We start from the raw sequence: 20,781 nt of genomic DNA on the forward strand, positions 1-20,781 counted from the left end.
AGGCCATCAGTTACCTAAAAAATAATGGCTTTCAACAGTGGTGGGGGAAAAGTTCAGTTGGTGTAAGTTGTATAGAAAGTAGAAAATGAGTATTTCTCTCTGTGACATGGTGATATTTCTCTGTCCCAAAATGTGCAGAAAAAACAAGCAGGGGTCCTTAATAAGGTCAGAAAATTGGTCACTCCAGCTTTTGTCACCAAAGCTATGTGTGCATGGTTTGAGGCTACTCCTCTGTAGCCTTCCCACATCTTGAATTAAAGATTCGGACTTAGAATTTCTGCCAGCAAAACTGTTGTTATTCAGAAGAGTAGTGACACAGCCTCATACTACTACCTTATGGTATATTCCAGCTGACTTGATTAATAGGAAACCATACTATATTTAGATTAATTGAACATTATATCTGGGGCAAGCTCAGGTGATTAAGTAGGCAGTGAATGCCCTAGTTTGTAGGTGGCTGATAGAAAATCTGAACAGTTTAGAAAAATGAAGTCCTTTCTTCAAACATCCAGCAATTCATTGAATTATGTTGGCATTCCTGGGCACTAATGCACATAATGAGAGAATCTACTCTATTAAACATGACATCTGGACTGGGAACAAAAACAGAATGTCAGCAGATCTAGTAAAGGTTATGATAACGGTTACAGCCAGTCTGGCTGACAAGGCATGCATGTTCTTTTGACTGCCTGTGGGCAAGCAAGACAATCCTTAAAATCCAAATAAACACATTAACACAAGACAAGCAATGTTTGTGAGACAGTGCCAACTTGCAAATGTCCTGCGTGGACTTCTCTCAGGGGTTGTGAATTTAGGAAGGCATGTTTTGGGATATGTCACTAAATTCACTGAAATGTGGGGCTTTCTTTCCTCTTCCCTATGGAGAGAAGTTGGAAATGTTCAAGGGTTAGTAGCTCGTGCCAAGACGTGGATGTTGACGTCCTGCTTGTCTCCTGACTCCCCCTCTGTGAGCATATGTTCAGCCTGGCTCCCCCACCTTACCTGGAGGAGGCTTCCAGACTGGCTCTGGGCAGAGCGAGGCATGTGCGAAAGAGCACCTGCTCCCACTTCATTTCCTGTAGCCTGGCTTCTGCCCCAGGCACCAGTGGGAAGCTGGCAGCTTGAGTTTTGGCTTCTTCATAAAGAGAGGAACCGCACTTCCTATGTGTATGAGATTGTGCTTGTGGATTAGTAAAGAAGACATCTCAACTTGTTTTGCTAATATTTGGGCAATGGAGAGATATCCTAAATATTTCTTAATCAAAATAATCACCAGGATGACTGTCACAGATGACATAACTCACATGAAAAACAGTTTGTTAACTATAGGCACTCTCTACAGAATTAGTTGTTGCTGTGTTAAATTCATATTACCTTAGTGGATAAGAATATTTACTGTAGAATAGGGCTTAAAAACTCAAATGTTTCAAGTCCAGGAAGGCAACATGAGTGTTTAGATCAGGACGTGACAGCAGTGGATCCTGTAGAAAGCTAGGGATTGCACATCCATCCATAAACATTGTTAGGGTGGGGGAATGATGTAATAAAGCCATTCCCCCCAAAAAAGACCTTCGTGGGATGGATAGAGCCTGCTAGCTGCCAGCTAGTGACACAATATCATAGAACAATAGAATTTTTCAGATGGCATGGACCTTTGATATCATTTTGTTAATTCTTTATTTCACCAGTACAAAAATGGATGTCAAGTTTCTTGACCTTTCCTAAAGTCACACAGGTACTTAGAGGCAGAGTTGAGAGTAGAGCTCAAATATCAGGTGTCTTTTAAGCTGTGTCAGTCATGAAGGCTGATGAAACCAAAGACTGGAGGGCTTAAACAGGTACCATTAGCATTTAAATCCCAGTAGACTAGTGTGGTCCTATGGTACATGCTTTTCTCTTTCCCAGAAGATAATTATCATTCATTACAACACCTGTTTTTAAGCCTCAACCATAAAACTTTGAACTAAACAATTTCTTCTTCTAAATAATGTCACAGAAGAATATATTCATGGTAGTTAAAACTTGTAAAATCAGTAGAGTATGCAGGGAATTGGGAAAATTTGCACATGCAGGGGAGTGAGTATAACTAGACAGTAGGGCTATTTATAAATAAAAAGTCAGAGTCAAACAGTAAAGAAGTATACTGAATGAATTATTTTTAGCCATACAACATAGACCTCCCACATAGCAAGGAAAATATGACCAGTTTTCAGAGGATATAACTTAAGTAAAAAAGTTGTTTTTAAAAAAAGAGAACTTTAATCTTGCTGCTTGACATGTCAATCAGTGAAACTGCTTTGGAAAACAGTTTTGCATTTCTTGAAAATATTAAACAAGTGCCCAGCCTAAGATGCAGCTCTACAGCTTGGTAAGACTGCTGCATGTGTTAGGAGACTCTCTTAGCAGTGAGGATGAGGTGCAAAAGCAAACTGCAGAAAAAATAGATACAGAATTTCATTTTCATAAAATTCAAAAAACAATCAAAACTGACCAACATGTGGATTAAAAAATTCATGTGAGTTTACACTATGAAGAAAAGTAAGACAATAATGTAAAAATGACAGTATTGATGTCTGGAGGGAGGAGAAAGGTAGATGCGCTTGGGCAAAGGAGCGCAGAGGGCTTATAGTTATTGATAGTATTCTGTTAACATTGTGGTGGGTTCATCAGTGCTCTTATTAAAAAATAATCTTTATGTAAATTTCAGGTATAAAACCAAGCATAAAAACTAAAAATAATTGATAAAGAATATTTGAGTAATTGATTTTTCCTCTCATTCTTGAATGATAGCAGGGTATTTAATTCTACATTCTGAATTATATATATATGTGTGTATCTGTATGTAGTTAATTTTATTAAGCAATTTTTATTGTGGCAAATATAAAATAGTTTACCAACTTAACCATTTCTAAATGTATACTTTAGTAAAGTATATTCACACTGTTGTGTAACCAGTCCCCAGAATTTTTTTACTTTGCAAAACTGAAACATTGTATCTATTAAACAACTCCCTATTTCCCCCTCTTCCCAGCCCCTGGCAACCACCATTATATTTCCATCTCTGTGAATTTGACTACTTTATGTATCTCATGTAAGTGGAATCATATACTATTTGTTGTTTTGTGACTGGTTTATTTCACTTGACATAATTGCTTTAGGTTTGTCCATGTTATAGCATTTGTCAGAATTTCCTTCACTTTTAAGGCTGAGTAATATTTTCTTGTATGTACATACCACTTTTTTGTTCATCCATTCGCCTGTTGGTGGCCCCTTGGGAATAGTGCTGCTGTGAATACAGGCGTGCAAGTACCTCTGAGATCCTGCCTTCAATTCTTTTGGTTGCATACTTAGAAATGGAATTGCTGGATCATATGGTAATTCTGTTTTAAATTTTTGAGGAGCTACCCAACTGTATCACATAGCAGCTGCACTATTTTACATTCCCACCTACAGTGCACAAGGATTCCAGTTTCTGTACATCTTTGCCAACAATTATTTTCTGTTTTTGTTTTTAATTGTAGCCATCCTGATGGATGTGAAGTGATATCTCGTTGTGATTTTGATCTGCATTTCCCTGGTGATCAGTCATGTCGAGTATCTTCATGTTTGTCAGCTCTTTTTGTATCATCTTTATCGAAGTGTCTATTTAAGTCCTTTGCCTGTTTTTTAATTGAGTTTTTTGTGGGTTTTTTTGTTGTTGTTGGGTTACATGCTAAATTCTGAATATTAACTGCTTATCTGATACATGACTTGCAAATATTTTCTCCCATTCCGTGAATTGCCTTTTTGTTCTGTTGATTGTGTTCTTTGATGCATAGAGTTTTTAGTTTTGAGGTAGTTCCACTTGTTTGTTTTTGCTTTTGTGGCTTATGCTTTTGGTATCACATCACAGAAATCCTGGCCAAACCCAATGTCATGAAGCTTTCCCCTAAGTTTTCTTGGGAGTTTTATAGTTTTGGGTCTTATGTTCAGGTCTTTGATCCAGTTTGAGTTAGTCTTTGTATATAGTTCAAGGTAAGGGTACAACTTCAATCTTTTGCATATTATTATCCAGGTTTCCCAACACTATTTGTGGAAGAGATGCCCTTTCCCCATTGAATGGTCACATCACCCTTGTCGAAAATGACTTGGAGGTTAAGAATTATATTTTGTTGGTATGTCGAAGTTTCATTCAGTTATTTTTGAGTTTCTATTTCAATGGTTGAGAAGTCAGCTGTCAGTCTCATTGTTTTAGTTTTTCTCTGGTGGCTTTTAAAATCCTTTCACCCCTTCAGGTTCATCATGACAAACGAGGTGTGGATTGCTTCCTGCTACTTTGCTTGAGATTTTTTTGGATATCTAAATCTGAGGTTAGGCATCTTTCATCAGCTCCCCCAACAAAATTCTTTTTAGTTAGTACTTCTTTTCCATTCTTTCTAGAATCTTCTTCTGGAAATGTGGATATGTATTACATCTTCTCAGTTTGAACTTGATGTTTCCTAAATTTCAGACTTCAAATTATTCATTTTTGCCTCTTTGTGTTATATTCCACGTTCAGTCTTCATTCAACTCTATCTTCTAGTTCATCAACTTTCTCTTCTGCCATGTAAAGTAAGTTATTTTAACTCATCCATTGAATTTCTAATATTATTATATTTTTCATTTCTACTTACAGCTCAAGTCAGATTCATACTTTTGATAGTTTCTTATTCCTTTGTCAGATTCTTTTACTACCTTTTTTTCTTTAAAATTATTATTTATATTTTATAGTTTGTTTATGATAACTTTTAACACCTGCAGCTTTTGGGGGTCTGATTTGTTGTTGGTCATATGAGTTTCATTCCCACAGAATTGTTCCCTGTTCTGATTTTGCATTTTGCTTGTGAGCTTATGATGACTGAGTGTTTTATCTGTAAGAATTCTTTGAGGTCTGGGCTTGAGGTAATTTCTCCAGAGAGGTTGTGTGTTTGCCTCTGCCGAGCATCTAGGGGCAGTTTAATTTGGACTAGATTGACTTAGTTCTCCATTGGAGTTTTTCCAGGCCATAAAAGTGATAGAAATTCTGATCCTGCATCTGCTATGAAGTTAGTCTTATTGTCAGGAACTCCCAGGTGAGGCTTTTTGTTTCTCTCCACACATTGTCCTCCTTTGTGGGTGCTTTTATTTGTATAATTCACTCTTCTATTGAAGAGTCACCCTTTTTTGGGGACCAGCCTTTTGGAGGATTGTGATGTGATATCTTATCTTTTGGATGCCTTTAGCTTTTTTTTTCCTTTTCTTTTAAAAAATATGGAACAGTTCATGAATTTGCATGTCATCCTTGCACAGTGGCCATGCTAATCTTTTCTGTATCGTTCCAATTTTAGTATATGTGCTGCCAAAGCAAGCACTAGGTTTGTTTTTTAATTTCACATCCATTAAGTTAAAAGCCAGTGACCTGCCCACCTGTTTTTGGAGAGTCATTAGTTTCAGCACTTTGTTCCCCACTCTGGATTTATTCTTGTCATTTTTGGTATCTGAACATTTTCCCATTCTTTTCCCAGATCAGATGAATTTAAAGAGATATTTTAAAATCTAGCATATTAAGACTATTTAGTTGGAGGATAGCTAGCGTGCTATAATGCTGAATATAGAATTTCTACTTGGCTTATATAATTGAAATTTATTCAAGTTTAAGTTTCTATGTATTATAATTAGAATAATTTATAATTTAATGTGAGATATCATGTTTCTTCAAATAGAATAGATTATATCCCCTGTTCACTTTTTGGATTACATGGGTAGTATAAAAATTCACTTTTATGGAATGTTTTGTTATATTCATATTAGCTACTATAATAGATGAACTTTAAAAATTTCTGTTTAAACCCAAGGTGACATTTACTTCTGCTCATATAAATTCCCTGGGCAGTGGAAAGAGGGTGGTAATTCTGTTTCATGTAGTATTCAAGGACAGAAACTGATGGAGTCATTGCCAGTTTTAATATACAACCTTCAGATGGCAGAGGGGGACAGCTGCGCCAGAAGCTGCTTGGGGATGGGGGTGGAAGCTGTGTGTGTCACTCCCGCCCTGTCCCGTTGCCTGGGGCTCAGTTACAGGGCCCATCCCTGAGGGGCTGGAAATGCAAGTTCCTTGGCACCCGGGAACTTGGAATGGGGGTCTGGATCTTTGGCGGACAGTCCATCCCTACTATATTCCTCTTCTCTGGCCACCAAGTATCCATACACACCCCTGTTCACATACACTGAACACACTAACCCCCTCCCCAGAGGAGAAAACCTGAAATCTGCCCCAGTGATGCATCCAGCTCGGAGTCTGGGATCTCTCTGTGGTCAGTCCTCTGCATCAGGCCCATGAATAGCTTCCTACGGTCTGCAGCCGGTGCAATAAGAGATACGAGTGTTTCTGGGAGTTCTTAGATGTGAGTGCGCCTTACATGAGCCTCATGAATTAGTCTGTCAGTTACACCGTATCTTCTCTGATCCCACCTATTTTTCATAGTTCTCTGTAACCTCCCTCTTCTCTCTTCACTTTCCAAAAGAAAAAAAAAATCCCTGCTGTTTTACCCTAGTCACTTTTTCTGTCAGCTATTTTGGTGCTAGGCATACTCAGCAGTTTCTTTGAAGTGGAGTAAATGCTGATTTCCTCTGTGTCATGGGGTCCCTCGGCAGGCAGCGGAGTTTGCGTCCCTGAAGTGCTTTCATTCAGTAAGGCAACATTCTGCTTCAAATCGTTTCTATTTACCTGGACGCCTACCTCCTGTGAGCGTAGTTGAATCCGGACAGGTTCTCAGTTCCAGCTGCCATTCTGCGTGGAAACACCAGTCTCCTTTGCCTCTGGCCACGTAGCCAAATGTGGCTTGTGATCCCATTTTCTCGAAATCCTCTGTAAGTGGCTCATCTTTCTCAGAGCTCCTGCGCCCTGCCCCAGAACTTCAAAGATGCCTGAAACCTAATCATGGACGTGGTGGAGATCTTGCCTCTACAGGGTGCCCCACTTCCTACTCCTGTAAAGCAGTGTGTATAAAAACAACTAAAACTCAGTTCCTCTGGGAAGAGGTATTTCCTAGTTCCACAAGCCAGAATACCTGAGTCTCAGCTCTTGCCCACATAGGATAACCTAACACTCAGTGCTCTTCTGTGTTTTATGATGTGATGATGGGGTATTTATTGGAATTATTTCTATTAACTCAAAATGTCCCACATGATTATTTTTATAGCCCTGTGAAATAAGGAAAATGAGAATGGTGTTTGGAAAGAAAACCCTATGTCAAATGATCAGTTATTTTTTCCCTCTACATAGACATGTCATTTTTCCATAATGCAGCTAACAACAGGCATGCAGCATGTGGAGCAGGTAGACCAGCAACTGGGACAACATGCCGGGAAGCATGGTTTTGAAGTAAAAGCAGAACTCTTTTAGATAAAATAAAAAATTGGGCCCTACATGGAAACAAACCTGAATTTAGGAATATGAAAAGCAGATCATTTGGTATTCAAAGACTGTATGCTATTCTGTTTTCCACACCCTGTGCTTAAGATTCTTCTGGGTCAATTTATAAATTTCAGCCCTACTTGGGTTTTTGTAAGGTCAGAGTCATGCTGAGAATTTTAGGAATGCCACCTGGAGTTTTTGTATTCTAGGACAGAAGGGAAAGAGCCTGTCTCCGTGATTACTTTTATTTCTGAAACCACCTCTTTCCTGTCATCTCTCCCCTCTCCCACCTGTAATACTATAAAGGTGGCAGAAAGGCAAGATATATAACTATGTTTGCAGGAAAAAAAAGGCTAATCTCTACTCAGTTTAAGGGAATTGCTAAGCAATCAGAAGTTAGCTAATGAGCACAAATAGACCATCTATTCTTGAAGATGCAATGAAGAAAAACACCTAAAATAAACTCTGGGGGAGGAGGAGAGAAGAAATAAGAGATTCACACTTCCCCATACTCTTCGTTTCCAAAGTGTTGGGAGAAAAGTAAGGGGTTACTTGAAAATTAAGAAGTTAAGCTTAAATAAATTAATTATTTTGATGAAAGGAGGCTGTTGATTAAATAAAAATATGGCAAAATATAGAAGAGTTCCCGGAAGACAAGTGAGAGAATGTGTTTTACATAAATGTCCAAATCATCTGAAACTTAAAACTCTTTGAGGTGCCATTTTAAAAGTTATCAGGAAAAAAAGCTGTTGTTAAAGATGAAAATTCTAAAATATTAAGCCAAAAAAGAAAAAAACCCCACAAACTTGTTCATCTGACAATTGGTGTCAAGCTTGATTTATGTTCTTCCAAAACTATTTAACAATTCAATAGATAAATTTAAAGTGAAATCTTGAAACTTTTGAAACTCTATTTCGGAGGATGTATTATTGCACTGATAGTAACCACTTACCTAAATGTTTTCTTTAGCTTTGTTACCTCTTCCCTCAGCCATTGAAATCACTTAGTGGGACGAATTCCTGCTTGCTGTTCAGCTCCTAGGCTTTCTTTGATTCTGAAGAATTGGGATGATGATGGGAGAAGTGAAGAGAAAGCAGCAGGGCAGGCTGGGTCCAGGTGCCTAAGTGATAGGGGAGGGGGGAAGCAGAACCCGTCAGGGCCCGAGCTGCAGGGAGAGGTTTGAAGAGACACAACATCCTGAGCAAAGTAGAAAGGAGAGGAAAGGAGAATCTCAGCTGTGTGACTGTGAGTTTAAAATTGGCTTGTCTTTCAAGTACTTTGAGGTGCATTCGTAAGTACTGGAATTCACCTCCCCTATACATCTGGCTATTCCTTCAATGCCGCTGAGCGGCTACGGTGCCACCGGAAACCTCTCCTATGTTTAGGTCAGTGCTGAGCAGCAGTCTGCATGATGGCCATCTTGATAGCAATACCATAACTTACGGACAAAGTCATCACTGAATTACCTACATACATTGAGTGTCTAATGATAATTTGAAAATACTTGGTTGTTTCCTCACGGTCCTCTCCAGAAACATAGTTAATGAGGTTAAATGAATTGGGTCTTGTAGTTACTTGTTGGACAGTGAGTAAAGGGTAAGAGATAATTGTTTTTACACATTTTTTAGTATCTTACTAGTACACTTCTATAATGAGTTATATCAGCTATTTGGGTATTTTTTAAGAGGCAAGGAAGGAGTAAAGTTGGAAATATGACTCTTACAATTCCATGAAAGTATTTTTCTGGTTTCTTAAGGCCTCTGGGCTCTCTATTTCTTAGGTACTGAAAATTTTGCTGCTTGAGCAATTCTTTGGGAATGTCTGGGCATCAATCCAGACACCTGCAGGGCTGCCTCACGCAAAACAGAGAAGTACAGGTGATTTATCTTTGGTACTTTCCTGTTAGGTGTCCCTGGTTTCTTGCTGTGCCTCAACCATCAAGGATTATCTTGCCATTTGAAAACTGTCTTTAGTGCCATTACAGGTGAATGAATGTGACCCTGAAGGAATAAGTTTTTTGGATAGGAGACCCTATAAGACTAAAAAGCCTTTACTAAGAAACATCATTCATTCTTTCATCTATTCATTCATTCAATTCCTGTATAGTGAGGTGGCAGTAATAATGGGTTCACACCTCTGAGCAGTCAGCACATCCTGGGAACTGTTCTAGGTATTTCACATGTATTGCAAGTTCATTCACCTTCACAACTCTGAGACAGGAGCTGTTATTAAGTGACTGACCCAGGACTGGACAGGCAGCTTGACTCCAGGTCTGCTGACTTCTCTGAACTTCTTATTTCTCACATCAGGCAGTGTGATAGTTACTGAGGAAGCCACAATGAGCAGGACACTGTCCTCTGCAGGCATAGTTGAACTCACTTTTATCAGTCCCTATCTTATATTTGACACACTATTTCAAGCCATTTTTTTGGTTGTGGGGCAGGAGTCAGGAAGTGATTAGGTAGATCTTCAGTGATAGCCTAATGTGAAGGTACGGAAGCCTGCTTTGGAGGGTACTTTATGTAGAAATTAAAGTACTTCATGTAATTCTTGCTTTATTTTCTGCATTTCCAAGTTTTAAAAAAATGATTAGTGTTAGTGACACATGCAGCAGATGATAAGTTCAGTGTTCAGAATTGTTTCAATAGAATATCTAGTTTTGATTCTCAGTAATTTTTTTGAAATCACGATTTCTCAGGTGCTTATGAAACAAATAATTATTACAACTGGTGCAATCAGATCAATCCACAAGATCAAGTTTCAGATGCAGTAAAGTTATTTCAATGTCAAGCCTTTCTACATTAGGCATTTGTTTTCCAGAAGAAAACAGGCAAATATAATGGACTTTTGTGGAAACTATTTGACTTCGCATTCTTCCCTAAGAAACATCGGCATGATGCACTCTATTGACAGCAATGTTTGCGGCCTTGGCTAGGTACTTCAGTCACCTGAATAATTGAATAATGCTGTTGTCTGGGCTCATCCACAGTTTCTCATGTAAGCGGTCTAGGGTAGAACCCTCACTTAAGAAACATTTACAAACACCTCAGAGAATATTGATATGTCAAAGGCTACTGGATTAGGGTATGAAATTATTTAATGTCCCTCTCTCCATGTCTCCATTTGATGCCTTTCTATTCTTTTAACTGTACATTAGTTAATGAAAACCTATTCTAAAAAATGAGTAAGAAATAAACCCCAAATATAAATGATTTATAAGTGATCAATAATTTAATACTTTGCTCATTTCTAATATTTAAGGCAGAGCTAAATGGCACTATTAGAATCAAAATTAAATTATAGCACAGCTGTGCTAATTACCAAAACAGATCAAAGCATTTGTCCTCCTCATTTGGCTTCCTTATTGTGAAGCAAGCATTTATATTTTTCCTTACATGGTCTCCAACCCCTTTCTCCCTGGTGCTCCCTCTCATTCCATTTAACATTTTCTTGGTATACAGAAGCTTGATGGTTATTGTGTCTTCCTCAAGGTCTTTCACAGGGGCCCCGAGACATACTTTGCATTCCTTATCTGCAATAAGGTGAGGCGTGAAGAGTGAGAAAGATTAAAAACAAACTTTAATGATATATACCCTCACTTTTGGATTTAATCTGTGCCTGAAGATACTGTGACCTAAATTACAAAATAGAGTTTCAGAAAAGGCAGCTGCTCAGGTTACTGCTTAGCAGTTCAAATTGAACTCCATGGAATATGGAACAGGAGAAATTATTTACAGTCTATTCAGTTGCCAACCCTTCCTTTGGGCTGAAAAGAATATGCATTTGTATTCTTGTTGTATTCTATTGTGCTCCTCCATCTCTCACTATCCCTTAGGACAGGGAGAGAGTTGGAAGGAAGGAAAGAGATGCTTGCTAAGCATCCAGGTTCCAGGCAGAATGAATAATGTGAATAAAATGCATGTTTAGCCCAACAGTCCTCCTTAGGTGGTACATAAATAAATGGTATACAATAATATATTTTGTATGGTGCAGTTATTTTTATTCAGAAGTGTAGATACTTCCATATACAGTATCTAAAAACACAAATTGCTTTACTTTCTGTCAGAAAATCCTATTAGCATTTATGGAAAAGAAACTGGACGTGAAATGATTATTATGTAGAGGCCAAGAATATGCCTTGAAGCTATAACAGTTTTCATCATTACTAAGAACTGTTAAAAATAAAGCAGGTTTGGTGATTAGTCATATCGTGACCTTTTCCATCTGAGTGACCAAGTCAGGCTATCTCTATAAACACAGAGAAAGTAGAAAATTAGTAGCTTGCTTTGAAAAAATATCAGGATCCTTGGAAAATGTTCAGCCTCATTTTTAACAGGGTCTTCAGAATGGAAACTAATACCATGAAGGTATTACATTTACTTTTCCTTTTTAATGTTTAATAATGAAAGTATTGATCTATTTCATAATATCCTTTTCTGCTGTTGTATTTCACAATTGGTTGCACATTTATAACAACTGGAATATCATGTTTCTGTAAGTGGGTATGATACTATACAGCTAATGTTTATTGTTAAAATAACAATTCGCAATTTCTATGATCATGCTCCAGTGCATTAGTTATTTTTGAGTGGAATCAATAAAGCAAACCAGGTATTATTTCGGTGGAAAAGTTTGCTTTTAGAAGTTATATTTTCAACCTGCCTTAAAAATTGCTGCCAAAGCCATTATTCTTCACCTAATGAGAGACTCTCCTGGACTCTTAATGAATCCGGCCATTCTCCAGTGCAGTGCTCAATACTGACTTGTGGACTGTACTGTTCAAGACCTGAATTGAAATTCATCAATGCCTGTCTGTTGGTAAAATCATTAGGAAGCAATGCATTATTAAAGAGTTTTTCAGACACACAGCGCTTGGGATTGCTATTGATAACAAATGTGGCTAATGTTTTCCTGCAAAAAAACCATAATGAAAAGTCATGGAGCTAAAGCTTTAAGCAGTTTGATAGCATGGGGTAGGCTGTGTAATTACTTCTGGTAGATATGAACTTTGAGTGATCGCTTTTTTTGCCCATTACTTAGAAGCTTATAGGAGCTGGAGCAGCAGTGATGACATCTCCAGAAAAAATATTGTAATATTGAATTTCTTTCCCACAAGAAACTTTGTAGAGTTAAAGGCTTTTAATTTGTATGAGCTGTTCTGTGTTTTGAAGAGTACTAGGACCAGCGGCCAGTGGAGAAACAGAGTCCTTCAGTTGCTGAGTTTGAAGTCTGTTGATTTTATGAGCACCTGGTAAGGAAAAGCAACATAGCTATAAAAAAAACACAATTTCAAATGTTGTCTTGTGTTTTCCAAGACACACAGTTGCTCTATTCCTTGTGCTGTCTCTGGCTTTTACACATTTGACCTGATGTTTTCAAAGCTTCAGTTTTGGTAATCAACAATTTTGTTGTTGCAGATTCTAAAATTTTACTTTTGTATTTTCATGTGGGATTCTCCTGTGATGGTGAAGGATTTTGTTCATTTGCTTAACTATATTTTACCCTGATATTTACAGGTTAAATGGCTTTTATCATACCCCAAACACATCCAGCCACAAAATGATGATCAGTTAGCTGACCTGGGATCAGTGAACACAAAGCAGATGTTCAAACAAAACCTTTGTTTATTAATTAAAAAATTCCCTCTCAGTGAATTTGGACCTCATTTATAATCAACAGGGTTTGGTAGAAAGCTGAAAATTTGTTTGGAGGAGTCTAGTGGAAAGATGTATTGAGTTCTTACACCATGTTAGGCGCTGCAATTTGAAAGCTAGAGGTTTGGTGAAAAAAGAAGTTAGTGACATTGTGGCAGTTTGCAGAATACTCAACCTTTCCTATGGCTCAGATATCTTGATGTTTTCTATCTCATACTATTTCAAAAACAGACTTTTAAGTAACTGACATTATATTTTAGCATTCATATATGCCAAGCTCTGTCTAAGCACTTTATATGTATTAACTAACTTGATTCCTCCAACGGCCCTGAGGGTAGGTATTATGATTGCCCTTTTTAAAAGAAGGGAGTTATTCTGTTCTGTTTTTGTACACATTACTTTACATGGAGCAGCAGTGGGGCACCATGGGGCAAGATTATCATCATCTCCATGATTAGAGTTCAGACATATTTAAAGGAGAGTAAGGAAATTGTTGGGTTTTAAAATCAGGCAGTTGGGCTCCAGGGCACTCGGTCTGAACCCTACACTCTGCAATATAACCTTTTGAAGCGTTCTAGGTTTTACATAAGAAAATCAATACAAAGAGGAAACTGATATGTAGGCTTAAAAAATTTTAAATGTACCTAAATAACTCATTTTTGGCAAAGCAGGCTGGAATTCAGGCCTAAGTCAGGCAGTGTAGGGGTGGGGACGGAAGCTGGGGATGTGGGTCTCCACGGTGCCTCTTGTGTGGCTGTGTCGATGTGAAGCCTGTTAGGGGTGAAAGATCCCCAGTGCCATGCCTGCCTCTGCACTGTTCAGTTAGATGAGCTAGATCAGCTTAGTCCCCTTGGATTTAAGTACTACTTCTTGAACCAAAAGTCAAACAAAATAATCTTACATTTCTTTTTCTTTCTTTTTTTTTATTAAGGTATCATTGATATACACTCTTATGAAGGTTTCACAAGAAAAACAATGTGGTTACTACATTCACCCTTATTATTGAGTCCCCCCGACACCCCATTGCAGTCACTGTTCATCACTGTAGTAAGATGCCACAGAGTCCCTACTTGTCTTCTCTGAGCTACACTGTCTTCCCTGTGACCCCACACACACCAATTGCACCAATCATGATACCCCACAATCCCCTTCTCCCTCTCTCACCACCTGCCATCCCCCACCCCTCCCCTTTGGTAACCATGAGTCCCTTCTTGGAGCCTGCAATTCTGCTGCTATTTTGTTCCTTCAGTTTTGCTTGGTTGTTATACTCCACAAATGGGGGAAATCATTTGGTATTTTGTCTTTCTCTGCCTGGCTTATTTCACTGAGCATAATACTCTCTAGCTTGATGTTGTTTTCCTTGTCCGAGGAGATGCATTCGGGAAAAAGTTGCTCATGTTTATATTCAAGATATTTTTGTCTATATTTTCTTCTGAGAGTTTTATGGTTTCATGACTTACATTCAGGTCTTTGCCCATTTTGAGTTTACTTTTGTGTATGGGGTTAGACAGTGATCCAGTTTTATTCTCTTGCACGCAGCTGTCCAGTTTGGCCAACACCAGTACATTTCTTTTTATAATAAACTTTAATTTTAGGTTCACAGCAAAATTGAAAGCACAGACATTTCCTATAGACTCTGCACCCCATATATGCATCTCTAAGCCTTTCACTTCGAAAATTCTGATACAAATTTAGTCTTTGTATTTTTTTAGGATCTGTTAAGTTCTCACCTGTCATGAGTTAGCCATTTATGTAAAAGAGGACTAAAGTTTTCTGAAGGTGGGTAATTTTATTTGAAAAATAGTCATCCAATGTCAGGTAGAAATTTGGACCTTAAAGTTTTTTCCCTTAGTTAAATGAAAACATGAAAGTTTGGTTTAACAAAGGCATATTGTAAATCGTAAGTGGAAAGGAAAAGCATTAACTTATTTGTGAAACTTACTCTTTTAAAAGTGAGATTTTAACATAAAGTACCTCAAAATCTTTGTACACTACAGCAGATACCTGCACGTTAATATAAAAACCCTCTTTCGCCTTATCCTGCTTTCATTCCTCCTTCATAGCATCTCTCAGTACCAGCAGATGTGTTGCTTCTGTGCATATTTACTCACCGTCTGCTTCCCACTGGAGTGAGAATTCCATGAAGCTGGTGCCTGGTTTACCTTTACAACATGTCTGCTCTCAAGAGCACAGGTCAGCAAACTTTTTCTGTAAAGCGCCAGACAGTAAATATTTCAGGCCTGATGGTGTCTGCTGCACCTGCTCAGCTTTGATGCTGTGGCCTGAGAGCTGCACAGAGAGCACGGAAGAGCTGCTGAGTCCCAGTAAAGCTTGATTGATGGAGGCAGGGAGCGGGCTGGACTCTGCCAGCAGGTCACTGTTTGCTAAGCACTGATCTAAAGCAGGTCCTGCCCACTGAAGCTCAATAGCTATTTATTGATATTAGTCACCTGAAAGAGTAACATTCATATTATGATAAAAAGCATTTTAAGAATTCTAATGATTCTCCATGTATCTTTAGCCCTCTCCAGACAAAAGCTCTCCCCTCCCCGGGAGACACATTCCTCCCCCACACATTCTTTTCTGCACGACTTCATTTATGTGACATTTGGTTTTGTAGACCCTGGCAAGGTGGGATCAGCTTCCTATTCGCCTTCAGTAAGTGTCCTTTCTTTTGTTTTCCTGTCTTATCTTAAAGCCTATCTTTTCATGAACAGGTTTTTATTGATTTTTTTTCCTCTTGACATTTCCACTTTCTAAGCTTGTACTGTTGCCCCACGAATCACGTTCCTGGCTTGAATCATTTCTTTAGTGTAGAATTTTGAACTTTGGAGCTATCGTATATACCTTTGTGATTCAAACGAATTCACAGAAATTCTTCAGAGTTCTGATTTAGGCTTTATTTTGTTTTTAAAAGGCTTGGTTTAAAAATGGTAGGTCCTTTAAAAATATTTAAACACTTTTTTTAAATTAAAAAGAAAATGAGCAGAGAATGAAAGGAGTTCTAGAAATCTAAGGATTTTCCATACTGATTTTTACTCAGCATTTTTAGGTTTTTTGTAAAATTTAGTCGGCCATGAACTTAAAATAAAATTAAAATTTAATTGTCATAGGTGTTAGGTCTGTGATTTGGTTTTCCCCTAACTTAGCAGTTACTAAGTTAGTCTGTTACTTTTTCATAGATGCTGGCAGGAAATAGAATATTACCAAGTTAGAGACAAAGGACTTTATTGCTCATCATATAGCAAGCAGCACGAGCACCAGCATGTTTCTGAAGGACCTTGACCCCTGGTCCTTCAGAAGTGACACAATATATTCCAGATATGTGCTAAGCACATAGTGGGCTAGCATCATGGCTGAGGAACACTGAGTTTGGAGAAAGCACTGATTTTATGCAAGCAGGAAACAAAGCCTGCTCTTTGCCCAGGGGTGGAGGTCCCTCATTTGTCAAGGTTACTCACTGCAGACACAACCGTGAGGGGAGGGGCGGGGTAAGGGCAGTCACAACCTTGTATTCTTACTACACCTAGCTTGCCATTTCTGAGAGCATTAGGCCTGACTTTCCTAATAATAAAGAGACTAATTCTTACATGAAGAAATTACATGAGGTTGATTTGGAGTACCACAGGCTGAGCCTGGTCAATTCCTCATGTAGAAATAAAGTTGAGGAGAGGCGGGTCTGTTAAGCTTTGTAATATCTCAGGGGCTCCTGTGAGCTCCGCTGAACCCCAAACGGTTATTTCCTAGGGACTATCTCTACCAGGGAATGAGAATTGGCATATTTCATCTGATTATTTCTTTTCTCTTAGACACCAAAGTTTAAAACATATGTATCAAATTAAAAGTGGTGATTTCTGAGTAATTGAAAATTTACCTAGAAAGTGACCACTTGAACTTTATATTTCAGGTTCTCTACAATTTTTAACTTCATGGCTATTTAATTTCTCAATCTTGAAACTTGTTTACTGAAGTTTTGTAGTAAAAACATTCCTTTCACTTTGTTGGAATGTTGTCAATATGAAGCTCCCATGAGACTCTGTTACTCCAGTAAGAGGTGAGGTGGGAGGGGTGGTCTGTGACACCGGTAGATCATTCCTGACTTTGTATGTAGTACCTTTAAACCCAAGGAGTACAGAAATTGGTGTGGAGCTAGTTAACTGTGGATTTTCTTAGCAGTATTGATACTATCATATATCCATTGCCATTGCTCAAGCTGAAACTCCACTTGGTTTACATGACTAAAGATGAGAGAAAGCTGTGTTTGATTCTTCCTCAGGTGATGTGGCCATAAAAACATGGAAAAGGGCAAAAGAAATCTCTTTCACATTCTTTATGTTTTAGAAAAGAGGAACAAAACTCTAAGTGACCTAAGAGCTAAGACAAAAATATTTGTAAATTCTTCATGTAAGAGTTATGACCAGGCAAGAGTAATTTCGGCCGAAAGCATTTTAATGGATCATTTTTCATGTTGGCTAAATAGAAATGGTAAAACTAGTGAGGAAAACATAATTACAGTACATATCAAATTTTTAAATACTACTTTTGCATCAAAAGGAAAATTTCACTTGCTTATTCAATTTTTAAATTTTGATGGGGGCTTCTTTCTCAGGGCCCCAGTGAATATCTGAAACTGTGGACAGTGCTCAATCTAGATATACTATGTTCTTATACATGCATACTTATGATTAACTAATTTATACATTATAAATTAGGTACAGTAAGATTAACAGCAATGACCCAACTATAACAGTGTACTATAATAGAAGTTATGTTAGTGGGGCTAATCTTTAAGTATCTTATTGTGATGATGTGAGATGATAGAATGCCTATGTGACAAGACGAATGACAGAGGCATTGTGAATTTGTGTTAGGCTACTGCGGATCTCCTGAAAATACATCAGTAGGAGGATTATCAGCTTCTGGACTATGGTTGACCACAGGTAACTGAAATCTCAGAAAATGAAAGCTGGATCAGGGGGACTACTGTAAATCTGTGTTTGGTGTAAGTTGGTCCTCAGAATACTAATGATAGATTTATAGAGTAGGTCTAATATATTACATTTCCTGTTTCATACTGGCCATGATAATCCTCCATGTAATTCCACCATTTTAATAGATGCATTTGAATTCCTCCCTTTCTCTGTTAGCAGTTTACTACCAAGGGTGAGAATATACATATGTATGATAGAAGATGGATACAAACCATATTAGTTAGTTCAGGTAATAAAGAGCTATAAGAATTTTAAAATCAAGGAAATTGATTGATCCACTGTATTAATAAACCAAAGGAGAAGTATGATTATTTTGATCAATGTAAAACAAAACAAAAAACACTTGAAGATGAATGCCTTGTGGTGAAGGACTTCTTAAACCTCAAAATCATGGACCATTGGGCACAATGTGACTGTTACCCAAACTAAGGTTTTCTCTTAGAGGCAGCTGACAGAATGTAGAAGATATTTACAATGCCTCTTATTAATAAGGAGTTACTATCCAGAATATAACTAACTCTTGCATATCAATAAGAAAGAGGCATTCAAAAGGGTACAACAGATGAGTTACAAAAGAGAAAAAGCAAATGGCCAACGGGCATATGCAGAGATGCTCAAATTCAAGTAATCAGAGAAATGAATATTAAAGCAAGAATGAAATCACTTCTTAGGGCTCACAAACCTTTTCTTAGAGGGTCATATAGTAAATATTTTAGGTTTGGCAGGCCTTACAACTTCTGTCACAATACTCAACTCTGTCCCTGTAGCATGAAAGCAGCCATAAACAGTGCATAAATGAATAGGCGTTGCTGTGTTCCGGTGAAACTTTATCCACAAAAGCAGGCGGCTTGTCTACAGGCTGTAGTTTGCCAACACTTTTCACTGACATCACAAAGACAGACCATGTCAAGTCTTTCAGGACAGGGGTATTGAAAGCCTCTCATGGTGGTGGTAGTAGTACAGATTGATGTGGAAACCAGGCATTACCCTGACGTACTAAATATTATGTCTCATAAAGTGTCCTGTTACCCAGGCTGCTGCTTCTGGACAAACATTCCACATTCTTCCACATATTCACAGGAGACATGTCTGAGATTGTTCATTCCAGCACTGTTTGTGATGGCAAGAACTGGAAGCAGCCGATTAGAGGCAGAATGGGTGGTGAAAAGGTCAGTGTGTTTACAAGTAGAAGCTCTATATCATGGGCTAGATGAATAGACAGTTATACGGATAGAGCTTAACTACAGTTCTGAGGGAAAAGGTAAAAACAGAGGGAAATACGAAGCAGGACTCCATTTTATTTAAATTAACATCTATGTACCCAGTGCCAAAATACAGAATTTCAGGAATACATACAAACAAAAGTGTACATCTAAGCACAGGAGAATGGTTCCCATAAAGAAGAGTGACAAATGGGGATAAAAGGGAACACAAAAGAGGTCGTGATTTGGACCCATGATGATAGGGTGCCATAAACTCAGGAAAATGCCAAAATCAACTCTGCAGCAGAAGAAAAGGGATGCAAAGTGTTTGAAAGGCACGCCTTTGAGGAAGCAGGGTGAGCTGTTTGGACCTGTGAAGCTTGCCACCAAAAAGCAGGCTGGCTGAAACCTCGTATGGACAGACGGCTCCTTCAGCAGCTCCTTCAATGACGGGCAAAGTCAGCATTCCTTTTGCAGGGTCCTCCTTGTCTGGACTGATGCCATAGGCAACATTCTTTGGCTCTGCTTCTGGTTCCTGGGCCCAAAGCCAGCCTTTACCAACTGGCTCCTTCTGGCTAATCTGGTTTAGGGGCCTTGTTTCAGAACCTGTTTTGGGGGCTCTGCCTGTGGCACCTCTGCCTTTGACATCTGTCATCCCCTAGAATACGGTGTTTAGTTCTGCTCGCTCTGTTCCACACCTGCAGTTCAGCCACAGCCAACCCCATCCTGACCACGGTGCCTCACACTAGACCCATGAGAAGGTAGACAAGAGATTCTGGGGTTAAATAACAAAACCAAAATATCCTTGTATTAGTGTGAGCTGCCAACAGTTGTCCAAGGCTTCTTCTCCATGCCAGTCCATGAGAGGCCACTTCACTGAACTAAATGAATTAATGAATCAATGAAGGACACAAGATGAAAGATCCTTAGAAATTTTACTTTAAAATTTAAATCTTTATAATATGTAAACCTTTCTGAGTGACAAGCAGAAAGTGTGTGTATATGTATACATAAAATTCAGTGTTGTTTTGGAGTATGAATAGCCTCCTCCTTGCTGATCCACATACTTTCTATCTGGTGTTTCAAATTCCCTAAATAAAATTATATATAGATATTTCTGGTGAAAATGACTGCTTCCTAATCTTTTTGGAGGCTATTAAGAGTAGAACAGAAAACTGTATTTCTGAAATGCTGTAAGTATTACTGTTTTGAAGCAGATAAGATTTGGGGACTTTCTTTATCTACCTGCTTGGATAATTGTATAGACAGCCTAATATTTGATGGTATAAATTTAAAGAGAGAGAAAAGTATATGCTGCTTTCTTTAATACTGAATCTTTATCTTTATAAAAGGGCTTAGTGCAATATTTCTTTAAATAAGAGTTTGTCTTAGAGGAATCTGATGTTGTTTAAAAAATACAAATCGACTTATGTCAAATTTCCCATGTATATATATTTAAAATGATGAAGCAATTCTCAAATGCATCTTAAACATAATACACTTTGTTAGGTATCTACAGA

The 20,781-nt window shown here is 38.1% G+C and overlaps 1 non-coding gene across 1 annotated transcript; it reads right to left on the reverse strand.

Annotated features, from left to right (window-relative positions):
• Nucleotides 1-5,262: 5,262 nt before the first annotated feature.
• LOC118971701 (U6 spliceosomal RNA) lies at nucleotides 5,263-5,369 on the reverse strand. The gene has a single exon (XR_005060291.1). It is a non-coding gene; the product is annotated as a U6 spliceosomal RNA (small nuclear RNA).
• Between the last annotated feature and the right edge of the window lie 15,412 nt (nucleotides 5,370-20,781).

Source organism: Manis javanica, chromosome 14 (genome assembly GCF_040802235.1).
Source record: "Manis javanica isolate MJ-LG chromosome 14, MJ_LKY, whole genome shotgun sequence".
NCBI classification, from domain to species: Eukaryota; Metazoa; Chordata; class Mammalia; order Pholidota; family Manidae; genus Manis; species Manis javanica.